This window comes from Copidosoma floridanum, unplaced genomic scaffold (genome assembly GCF_036245765.1).
Source record: "Copidosoma floridanum isolate Cflo_tuat_1 unplaced genomic scaffold, Cflo_Japanese_pri ptg000032l, whole genome shotgun sequence".
NCBI classification, from domain to species: domain Eukaryota; kingdom Metazoa; phylum Arthropoda; class Insecta; order Hymenoptera; family Encyrtidae; genus Copidosoma; species Copidosoma floridanum.
In genome coordinates, this window is record NW_028321909.1 from 1,771,506 (window position 1) to 1,783,797 (window position 12,292).

Here is a 12,292-nt window from a genome sequence, read left to right on the forward strand (position 1 = left end):
TAGTCAGTTATTGCACTTGGGCTTATAAAAAAGGTGTTCACTAAAATTAAAATTGTAAGATTAAGAAAGGTACAAAATAAAGATACAACTAAATTTACGTAAAAATGATTTATTAACTAATTACAAAATATCGTTTTAATCAAGTATTTAATTCGCAGTTTTTAAAATGTACACAATACAATGGCAGTTATCAAATACTACACTGAGCTGTTACTGAAGTCTTTCAAATATGCAACTTGATAAACATAACAAAATTTTTTAGAAATTTGTCAAAGTTTTCTATGCGTATTTATAGTAAATGTACGTTATAATGGATACATAATTTTAGTTAAATTGCATTTTCAAGTAATTCTTTGTTCATTGCAGAATTTTTACATGAATATCTTAATTTACTACAAGTTTAATCACGCTTAAGATTACAATAAATACTTAGTTGACAATGTCAAAAAACATTATATCGATAAAATATTTATTCACACAAATTCATACCACACTTCTCAACACATACTTTCGTTTCATACATTTCCCATTTGTATTTTACTTGGTAATAACCTAATACATTTTTTTCTCATGATCTACATATAACTTTTCATTTTCATTAGAATTTATCATTAACAATAATGGAACTATAATCTAAAAATTTTATTATGGTAAGCAAGATGTTAATATCTTAACAGTTATGTGAGAGTATATCCTAGAATAGTCATGCCATATGTTTTATAGAAAATTTGTTTACAATAAACATGTCATCAACATGTAAATGTCTAGCCAAGTATGTCAAGACAAGACACACAGCATTATATTCTAGTCCGCAATAAATCTTCTATATGTTTTTTTAGTGTTGTTTTGTTCATATTTCATCATGTTAATACATTTATATGGCCTATATGGATGCAGATTAATGATTTATTAACATGTATTTGTTTTATATCTTAACCTCACATTTTATAGCAATAGTTTGACCTGATGAGGCCAAACTGCTGTTGTCTGTAAAGACAATAAACATCACCATTAGGATTGAATTGTTCTAGGTATTCGCCCTATAAGATCAAAAAAATTGTATTCCTCATTTTATAACTAATTGGGGTAATAAATTGTATTATTATTTACATGAAAAAGACAACAATTAAAAGCTAGATTACATATTTCTGTGATATTTTTTTAATTTTTGAGGTAAGAAGAGAAAACTGAGCTTTGCAATTTAGAGATTTGATTTAATAATTATGAAAAAAGGGACAGATTTACTCTTAAGGTGGTTGACATTGTTTTAGATAAGATTTGCACCCTTTTATTTTATCGTTTTCTTTTACCACTAAAACACAAGTTGGACCCTATTGAATTGCAAAAGCTGAATACATACCTATAATATCACAAAATCGAATTTTTTCTCTTTTTGGTCACAATCTGTTCCAAAATATTTAATGCATAAGATGTGTTGATACTATGAGAAGTATAAATACTTTTTTCTCATATTTGGCTGGCCTCATATATCCATTTTCTAAAAAAGTTTGTTTTTACGTTTTATTCTCAGTAATAATTAGAGTACAACTTTATTTGTTAATAAGTGTAATAAAAAGGTTTTATAATGTAGAAACTTTTAGTCTTCATGTACAGATGAAATATGCAGTATTTTCTAAGAATAACAAGAGCACAATTTTCATGCGTATTCTTTCAACCATGTTTTATTCATCCCATTATACAGAGTCAGGACAGACTACATGCATCAACCTGTACTTACTTATTTTAAAGTTATACACTACTCTCAATGACGGGGGTAGCTTTAGTGGTGTAGTGCCCCAACTGCATTAGAAATTATTAACGCTTCATATTCAACATTTTTTTCATGAATATGAATTTGACATTGCAAGCGGACTGCCCGATATACATAAGATTTTTAAAGAATGTATATACTATACTAAAGAATGTATAATACTATAATAATTTTATTGCTTCAAATAAAATGCAATTCAACTATGGTCTCTGTTTTACCTACAGTGAACATTCGCTCGTGAGTCGTAAGGGGAATTTTTGTTGAGCGCCCGATGATTTTTACTGGGCGTAACGGTAAAAATTGTCAAGGTTAGGTAAAAAGTCCGGAGTGACGACCTAGTCCCACGTTTACCGTTCTGCGCGGTAATTTTTATGGACATTTACCATAAAATTTATAAAAAATTTCTCTCAGTGCACCAAATTTGACTTTCAACTTAAGTTGAACTTGCTTGTCATGGAGTAACTCGTGTGCAGATATATTTTTTAGGAAATTATATACATGCACACGCAATGATAAAACAACTATACGTACGAATATCTGAAAGTTGTTGTTAAACAGTGTTGTTTTTCAATTGAATAGTGTAAGTACGAGTAAGAGTAGAAACAGAAGATTATGTTTTTAACATTAGAAAATTATATCGAAAGTTAGTAACCTAATAACAGTAAAGTTAAGGCACAAGTACGTAAAGATACCCTTAATCATTTGTTTATTACAAACAAAACATTAGATTTACTTTTAGTGCTTTTCTCTCCCCTGTTTGTTGGGACAAACATGATAATACGCGAAAGCATTAGAAATTTGCATTATTTAGTTCTACATGAATATACAATTTTTATATACAAATTCAAAATGAACATTATACGTGATTGTTCGCGTTAGTATGACCTGGACAGAGGCACGCGACACTCGCAGCTCAGTGAGTTGCGAATAGCAATCAGAGGGGCCTGGAGGGGGCTCACACGGGCACGCACTACCGCAACAATACCTTACTTGACGTTGAGAACTTACGAGATCCAGTTTGGTGTGTGTGTGTGTGTGTGTTAGCCCTACTCCTGGCTCTCTCTCTTTAGTCGAGACGGCTAGAGATCCTTCCGAGCGAACGTCTCGGTCTACTCTCTGGTTGGAAGCCAACCAAGAAGCATTCCTTCTCGCTTTGCCCGAGTTCGCCAGAAGTAGCAAATTAATGTTGCTGTTTTGGTCAGTTGTCGGCTCAAGGGATCACCACGGCCACTCTTTCTCGCTTTGCTCGAGTTCGCCAGCCTCAGTCCAGGCATAAGTATTTTTATTTGATTATAATTAAAATCGGCGAGATCGAGTTTCATATCGACTCGTCGTCTTGAATTCAAAGTAACGAGATCGTGTCTTCTATCGATTCGTCATCTTGATTTTAGCGAACTTTTCAACAATTCAAGTTGAATTGGTTAAGCTTCAGCTTCTTAAACTTTGCTTGTTTGAATTCGGATATGAGAATTGTGCTCGCGTCGTGATTTTCCTCGCGGCTAGCGACATTATTCTAGTGCGATTGTATATATGTTTATTTTGATGAATAAATCACGATTTTTCATTTGTTATAATTGTGAAGTAAGTCATCTTTATTTCAATTTGGCCCTTTTCGCTACTATTAGTCGATTCGCGACTCGACTAACACATTAATATAAAGTATTTGCCCAAGTAAATTGAGGCTCGCTAAAGGCATCCTTCTTTAGCCGAGCGAATTACAGCAAAAATTTTCAGTAATAAAAAAAATTTAACTGACTAAAAACACTGTTTTGAACATGAGCCCTTTCAGTTTTTATTGTTTAAATAATGTTGACATTCGTTTATTCTTACAATTATTGAAGCTTGCGTCAGTCACATAATATAATGAAGTAACCTAGTGGTCGGTAGCCCATGTTACCTACTATGCTTGCTGGTAACCATTGTGTTGATAGATTATTTTTTTCCCGTACTCTAACCTTTCTAGAACTTTTACACCTTTATGCCACTTGTTTGACGCATTTCCTATACCTTCGTCCGTTCTCCTCTATTCCTTTAGCAAGTTACACAGTTCAACCAACTGTGTCAGCTACTGGGAAACTTCTATCACCACTTTGTTTAGTATTAAAAGAAAAAAATGGTCAATTTGGTCCTACAGTACAATCAACTTTGATAAAACAGAATATAATATGCATGTGGAAGCATCAAAATCTAAAAAATCAACTAAAAGTGAGATAGTTTTTATGTATAATAAAGCAATAAAATAAAAAAATATTCTATAGCAACACTCTATTTATTTAAGGGGTTTTCCAAATTTGGTTAAAAGAGGTACTTTATCCAAATATTGGTCCTCAATCAATTCTCTTACTTAATTCTTGGAGTGAACATTGTGACAAAGTTGTAGAGGACACAATGCCAACGAATGAGTTTTTAACATTAAAAAAATTTTCACTGATACTACAGGGAGAATTTAACTTCTTAATGTATATAGTTTTAGGATTTGGTCAGTCTCGCTCGAACGCTCACACTGAACACACGCTTTCTGCGCACGCCCGTTACGCATCGCTCTTACTCAGACGTGAGTTCTCTCTACACGGCCCTTTTCAGGGATACTTCTATTTCTCTTTCCATAACCACGACTGTGTTTCCGCTAAATCCTACAACCGCGTACACGCCGCCCTCAGGGGTGGCCCAATTGACTAGCCCTTCACTAGAGTGCAGCTAAAAAATGAACATTGTAGATAATCCACAATTCAATGTTATTATGACTAATTCTTTCGACGCGCTGTTGGAAGAAATAGACTCCTCATCTTCCGAGATGTTTGCGCTCAATAGTGCAAGTGATAGTGCTAGTGCAGGTGACAATAGTGCACAGTTACCCGCAATATCTAACATGGCAGACAGCCGGCCAATGGACCAGCAATCTCTCGAGCTAAAGAGCCGAGACCCCCGCGCCAACCAACGCAATTCTCAGCGGGAACGCAGTCTGCTCTCCCGGGACACAGCTGTGCCTCCTGTTATCGCGAAGGAACTCGACAACCAAAAAAGACGGACCGAGTACCTAGAGAAAATAGTGAGTGAGTACTCTGTTCATCTGGAAAATTCCATCCAGCAACTTAACGCGCTAAAGCGCTCTAACGCGGAGAAACACGCGACCATTGCAGCACTCTCTGCAAAGTCCCACCTCACAGCAAAAATTCTGCTTCTAAAAGGCCCGGGCCTTATAAATCCGTCACCAGAAAATTGTGACCCCCTGAACCTCAAAAATTCTTCCACCGAGGAAGATGAGCAATTCCCCACCCTACCAAAAACGTTAAGCACCCCTGCGAATTCTCCGAATGTAAAGCCACCCCAGAAAAAACGGCGCACGCGTGATCCTGACGCGGAAAATTCCGCAACCAACTTCTCTGATATGGAAATTGAAAAATTCCCAAACCAAGTACCACCACTCAGCTCTCCCCAGACAGGGAAGAACGCTTTCGACGATCATCTTGAGGACCAAGCCCAACTTGACACGGAAGAAGTCAACAGTGCCCCCAAAAAGAAGGCGCCTCCATCGATCATTGTCTTGGACCAAAAATTATGGCCCAAGATAAACAAAGTCCTCATCGCGGAAAATATCCCCGTCCGCCACATCATTACGACCTCCGAAGGTACACGCGTGTACCCCAACAATGTCGACGGCTTTCAACGAATCGTCCACAACCTTGATGAGAAAAAGGTCGAGTTCACCACCCATCAGCTTCACGAGGACCATGAAATGATAGTCGTCATCCATGGAGTTAATATTGGCTACACGGAAGCTGAGATCCTGGATATGATCGAGAAAAAAGTACCTTCTGCCCGTCGTAAAAACTCCCGTCGTAAAAACGCTCCCAAAAAAAGTACTGCCTTTCCTCCCCTTTTTGGAAAAGCCACCCTTCGGACAACAGCCCAAAGCTCGAACACCATTTGCCCGGGGATGTCATACGCAAATGTGGCATCCTCTCAACAACACCAAATAAGAGCTTAACCCCTGACTCCTCAGCTCAACACACCCCCCACCACCGAGACAATCGTCCACTCAATAATGACCCTGATGACTCGCATCGACAAAAGAGTGTCCGGTCTCGAGGGCAGCAGTACAGCAGCACGCTAGACAGAGACTTCACGCTACTCAACTGGAACGCGAACAGCATTACACATAAAACGGCAAAACTTACACACAAACCGTCTGGCATTTCGAGGGATTGTCCTTTACCATCTCTTCATTGCTCTAAAAAATTACCATCCGTTTTAAATGAGCTGTTTTTTTTAAATTAATTTTTTAAAAGTCTGAATTTATGCCTTATCAAAGGCCATATGGTTTACAGTTCAGTGCTACATTTACGTGCCATTCCTCTAACTAGGCGAGCTTATGGGCGATTACCGCATATCTGGCAAGCACCCAAGTGTTTACCTTACACACGGAAAAAGCCCGATGCGCACAGCTCTCGAATAAGACCAGCCGAGATATCAGAATTAACTCGTTTTTTGATGTGTAACTTTACGAGCTTAGTGTTATTAGGTTTTACCAATTTTCAGCTGAAAATAAATTTCACAAGCCACTCCTCGCGCGAGCTCTTTCATTGAGAGATAAGAGGAGAGCCGCAAAGGTCTCTTGGCTCGAGCCATTTCCCTGGGACGCGAGCTTAGGCGATTTTGCAAATTTCGTAAAAATGGCTGGCATCTGGGCGATAACCGCATAGACGGAGATAACCCCGTACACACTGCTTCAGAGGAAGACGAGGCCAAACAGCAAAGTCCTCTCAATTCCAAAGAGAAAGGCTCCCAGAGTAGTAATCCATCGTTCCGCAATTATTTCCAGGTGTGTCAAAATTTCACCGACTTATCACGCGAGCTGGTCTACACCTACCTACAGGCCATCGGCAAGTCTTAAGCCGTCTTTTTTAACGCAGCGACTCGGTGACTTTTTGACACACCGAAAAATAATCATACAACGATGGATTATTATTTTGTGAGCCTTCCTCTTTGAAAAGACTGGATTTTGATGTCTGGCCTTGTCTTCGTTTGAGGCAGTAGCCACCGGGTCATTTCCAACTATGCGATGATCGCCCAGACGCCAGCCATACTTACGGAAATTGCCAAATCCCCCGCAAAAAGAAGTTGATAAACTTAAAAAGGAAGTAAACGTGATCGTTTTTTTCTTTAATCACGTTTACTTTATTTTCAAGTTTATCAACTTTTTTTGCAAAAGATTTGGCTATTTTCGTAAGTATGCTAAGAAAGCTTTAAGATTAGATCAAATAGGAAATCATATCCACTCATGTAGTAAAGTGTCCCCAGATTGCTGTAGACAACACAAAATTATAGATTTGACAAAGTATCTCTGAAATAAGAAATGAGATTCACTCTCCAGGAAGAGTACGCAAAAGACATTTCCTAGTGGATATTCATACAACTAGGGCACCTGCGTGAGCTCTTCACTTTGAGAGGAAAGACACGAGTAACCTATGCTACGAAGTTCTGGTCTAGAGAAACTCCCGGGCAATAACCAGATAATAGGAAATCACCCGGTACCCACTATTGTTGAGTAAGCTGAGACCAGAGTTAAGAATCTGAGTATATAATTGATTTTAAACACATTCTGATATCTATCCTTGTCTGACTCAAGAGCGGTGGGACCTGGGTGAAATCACATGATTATAATTCGGCTTGTTGAAAGTGACTGGACGATTACCGGATATAAGGAAATCACTCCCTTAGCGCTTTAGAGTGAAAAATGTAAGGCTGAATACACATGGAGTGGAAATCTGCAGAATAACGAATAGCTTACTTTTGTCGATTCTCTCGGATGAAAGAACCCGCATAAGTGATAATTAAAGGCACCCGTGTGAGCTTTTCCATTCGTGAGAAGAGACGCGAGTGCCCTCCTTTACTCCATACCTTCGCTCGGGCGTTAACTGCACGTGCGGCATAAGTTTCGTTGGAGAATAAATTCTAATTTGACTTACTGCTACTGTGTCTTCATCATTATCAGATGTTTCGAAAGTGGAATGGCTTCTTGTCCTTGACTTCTTTAATGCAGGATCAAATTGACGTTTTTCCGAAAGCTGTGGGTACCGTGTAGGGTAAATAAAAAAAACTATATGAAATTAAAAAAACTATTGAAAAAGTCATAAGGTGATTTTACGTACGTGCTATGGAAGTTAGTAAAATTGTCAACACAAATACATAAACCCTCCATAGATTTATATATATTTTTCCAAGATCATTACCTTTTTCGATTTCATCTTTATATTCACTATCATTGACGTCTGATTTTGTAGTTGAAACAGTACATTTTTTAACTTTTATTTTACAGTTACCCGATCTCCCTTTTCTATTCTATCTATAAGATTTTTTTTCTCCCTTTCGGTCAATTCAACTATCGCGTTAATTGATTTGATAATGTCAGATCTGTAGTCTGTCTTACTACTTAAAGTGTCAGACACCAACTTTGAAACATTATTGGGTGTCCACTCGAAGATTATCTTATTTTTGTAGCTATTCCACTTCTTCAATTCAGGATATTTGAAATTTTTTGTTTTGTAATTAAGGTACGCCGGCCATGGAATTCCTCTAAATAAAATAAGTCCTAAGACGATATCTGAGAAAGAAATTAATCGGTAAATTTAAGACCTAATTGTAAAATTTTCCATCCTCGTGAAAAATTTCCTACTCGATTTTACTTATCTGGTTTGTTAGCCTGTCCCGTAGCTCCCAGCGTCGTGATTTTAATAGCACCAGTTTTTTTTGGCGTCATGGCCGATTTTTGTGGCTGCTTATCAATTGGACTCTCAACTGCGGTAAATGCAGTCGTTGCCGTTGTTGTTTTTGTGGGCGTAGCAGGATTTCTTGTAATAAGAAAATTTTTAGTCTAAATCAAGAATATGATTACCGAAAAGTTACCGATTATTCTCTGTGTATTTTTTGTGCCTTTCTCAACATCTTTCTTACTTATTGAAGCTGGAGAAGTTCTTGGACTGGTCAAAGGCGACGAAAACTCCGACTGGTCTGTTATAAGCTGAGTTGCGTCTGAGGATGCCGAATCCGATGTGCCTGATGAGCTTCGATGAAGATTTGATGGAGTTAACTTAGAAGTCGACTGTTTTGGGTTCATAGGACTTGAGTCTGGTGACGAAAACTTTGATGTGTCTATTACAAGATGATTTTCGTCTGAGGAGGCCGAATCCGGTGTTCCGGGAGTGCTAGGTGTGTCTGTTCGGTGAAACGTGGATGCAATTATTGTGGAAGATGGAAGATTGGAGTTTGGACTGGACTCATTCCAATCTGCGTTATCATGAGTCACACCCAATTTTCATTAAAATAAAACAAATAAAAAAATTAAAGAAAAATTTCCAGATTGACAAAAAAAACTGCTTGTGCGATAGATTAGGTAAGGCCTGCCCCGAGTGGAGCGGGCTAGCCCACATCTACCGCACTGGAAGTCTTATTATCAAAAACGCTGCCGGAGCGAATACCGAAGGCGATTAGCGCGATTCCGGCAAACGTCAGAGCGTTTATCGGACCATTGGTAAACAAGCGCAATAGCATAAAGACTAACTGCTTTCTTGACCTGAGAATCGTATGACCGTTTGTCTCTTTCTTCGCGGGGCCTCTTTTTAGATCCGCGTATGCAATCTTCAGGACGGCACTTGCATTGCCCGGGGCAGCATGTGCATTTTACTATAGGCCTCCTTTCATAGAGTATGCATATTTTTTCAAAGTCAGAATATGTTATTTGTCGCCGGTGTTTTTTCGTTTTTTCAGTGTAAAATTTCTTTTTTCTAAATTGTATGTAAGCTTTGGAGACTTCGCGTACTTTTTCAATGATTTCTTTTTCCAAAAGCTGAATTTGTCTCGTACTGTAAATAAAAAAAATCATTTGAAATTTAAAAATTTTTTTGAAAAAGTCATAAAACGATTTTAGGTACGAGCGATTGGTGTTGATGAAATTTTCATAACAAATGCATAAACCCTCTACAGCATTGATGTATAACTTTTCTAGCTCATTCAACTTATTAATTTCATCATCATCGCCATCATCGTCATCGTCCGATCCTTTGGTCTCTTCGCGATTTTTAAGGCTACAAAAAAAATTGATTAGAGGAGGTGAACGGAAGGGGCATGGATTGCGCCGATTCGAGCGGACTAGCCCACTTCCTTCGCTTACATGAAAGTTTTCAAAGAATTTGTAATTTCAACACTCGAGGGTCTAATTACTTCGTCCTCATCAATATTAGCACTAGATACTAAATCATCATAACCAGGAGGTACAATACTCCCCAGAGGTGGAAGTAGTTTATAAGGCGTAAATAATTTTTCGACGATTTCTTGATTCAGGCCTCGCCTGGCTGATATCTTGACAAGAAAAATTATGTTTGCTTGTCTGACATTTTTTTCGCCCAAAACATAAATTGCCACTTTTCTAGCCTCCTCTCTCTTTATTCCTCGTGGTTTAGAATCAGGCACATTTTTCTCGCTAATAAGATTAGCTAAAGCATTCGGAACTCTAAGCATGCTGAAAAACAAATAAATATGACTTAAAATTTGAATCGAGGAAGGCCAATCGAACGGTGATTAGTTTTTAAAAGCCACTAAGCGAGTAACTTATGATCCAAAGTTCTGCTCTCAAGAAAAGTCTTGGCGATTAGAAAATATGCAGAAATCACCCGGTGCTCACTACTCTTAAGTAAGATCAGGCCAGACATTAAAATATAAGTATTAATTGAATTTCAAGTACAAGCTAATGTCTATTTTTGTCTGACTCAGAATAAATGTGCACTGGGTGAATTCCGACTGTGCGGCAAACGTCGCGACAAGTGTAATAAATTTTATTATAATCTTTAACGTATTCTCTGTTAGTTAGAATTTTATCTATGTCACTTGTTTATACAAAAGTTCAATCACATGTTCATAGCTTCGCTCCTCAAAAATGCCTGGGCGATTACCAGAGATGAGGAAATCGCTCGCCAAGAGCTTTTCGGGCAAATTCAAAAGCGCGCGAAAAACATGGTCTCGCATTGTCTTCTCTAGACGCAGTTAGCTCCTGGGTAATTTCCTCATCTCTGGTAATCTGCCAGACACTTTTTACGAGTGGTTGTATTTCCGCCGCTCCTCTCTCTGGAAAGAGTACGCGAAAGTCATATCCCAGCGGATATTCATACAATCGGGGCACTCGCGTGAGTTCTTCCTCTCGAGAGGAAAGACGCGAGTAACTTATGCTCCAACGTACCGCTTTTAAGAAACATCTTGGTGATTACCAAATGTGCGGAAATTTTTTTCTCTTTGGAATTGAGAGGACTTTGCTGTTTGGCCTCGTCTTCCTCTGAAGCAGTGTGTACGGGGTTATCTCCGTCTATGCGGTTATCGCCCAGATGCCAGCCATTTTTACGAAATTTGCAAAATCGCTTAAGCTCGTGGCCCAGGGAAATGGCTCGAGCCAAGAGACCTTTGCGGCTCTCCTCTTATCTCTCAATGAAAGAGCTCGCGCGAGGAGTGGCTTGTGAAATTTATTTTCAGCTGAAAATTGGTAAAACCTAATAACACTAAGCTCGTAAAGTTACACATCAAAAAACGAGTTAATTCTGATATCTCGGCTGGTCTTATTCGAGAGCTGTGCGCATCGGGCTTTTTCCGTGTGTAAGGTAAACACTTGGGTACTTGCCAGATATGCGGTAATCGCCCATAAGCTCGCCTAGTTAGAGGAATGGCACGTAAATGTAGCACTGAACTGTAAACCATATGGCCTTTGATAAGGCATAAATTCAGACTTTTAAAAAATTAATTTAAAAAAAACAGCTCATTTAAAACGGATAATAATTTTTTAGAGCAATGAAGAGATGGTAAAGGACAATCCCTCGAAATGCCAGACGGTTTCGAAGTAAACAGTAAAAATTAGAATCTTTTTCTTCCACATTATTTCGCAGTAGTGTGCGGAAAATAGGTATTTTCGCACTGATAATAGTGTGGAAAATCGATTTTCTTACGTAGTGTGCGGAAAAGGTGTTTGGCAAAGGTTTTTCCGCACAGTATGCGGAAAAGGTGTGCGACAAAAACCTTTTCCACACACTATGTGGAAAAATCGTTCTTTCACACTAATATCAGTGCGGAATTGTAGTTTTCCTACGAGTTTGAAAAGTCTCTGTTTGCAAACCGAGAGGTTTGCGGCCCGAGCCGAAGGCGAGGGACGTAACGAGGTTCGTAAAGGAGACTTTTCGATCGAGTTCCGGAAAACTGCTTTTTCGCCCGAGGAAGTACCAGCCTCCCAAAACCACCCAAGGGCGGAAAAACACCTTTTTTTCTATCACTTATTGCGAAAAAAATTGTACGCAACTCGTGCGGGACGATTTTCCGTACTTGTTACGTAAATAACTATTTTGTAATCATCTTACTGCAAGATTCTTTTCTAAATTTTTTAAAATAAATTTATATGAAACCAACAGAAGAAAAAGTTTAAGTTTTTTAAACCAATAGTTTATGATAGTCAATAATCCAGTTACCGCAGTTGCCCAGTACTACAAG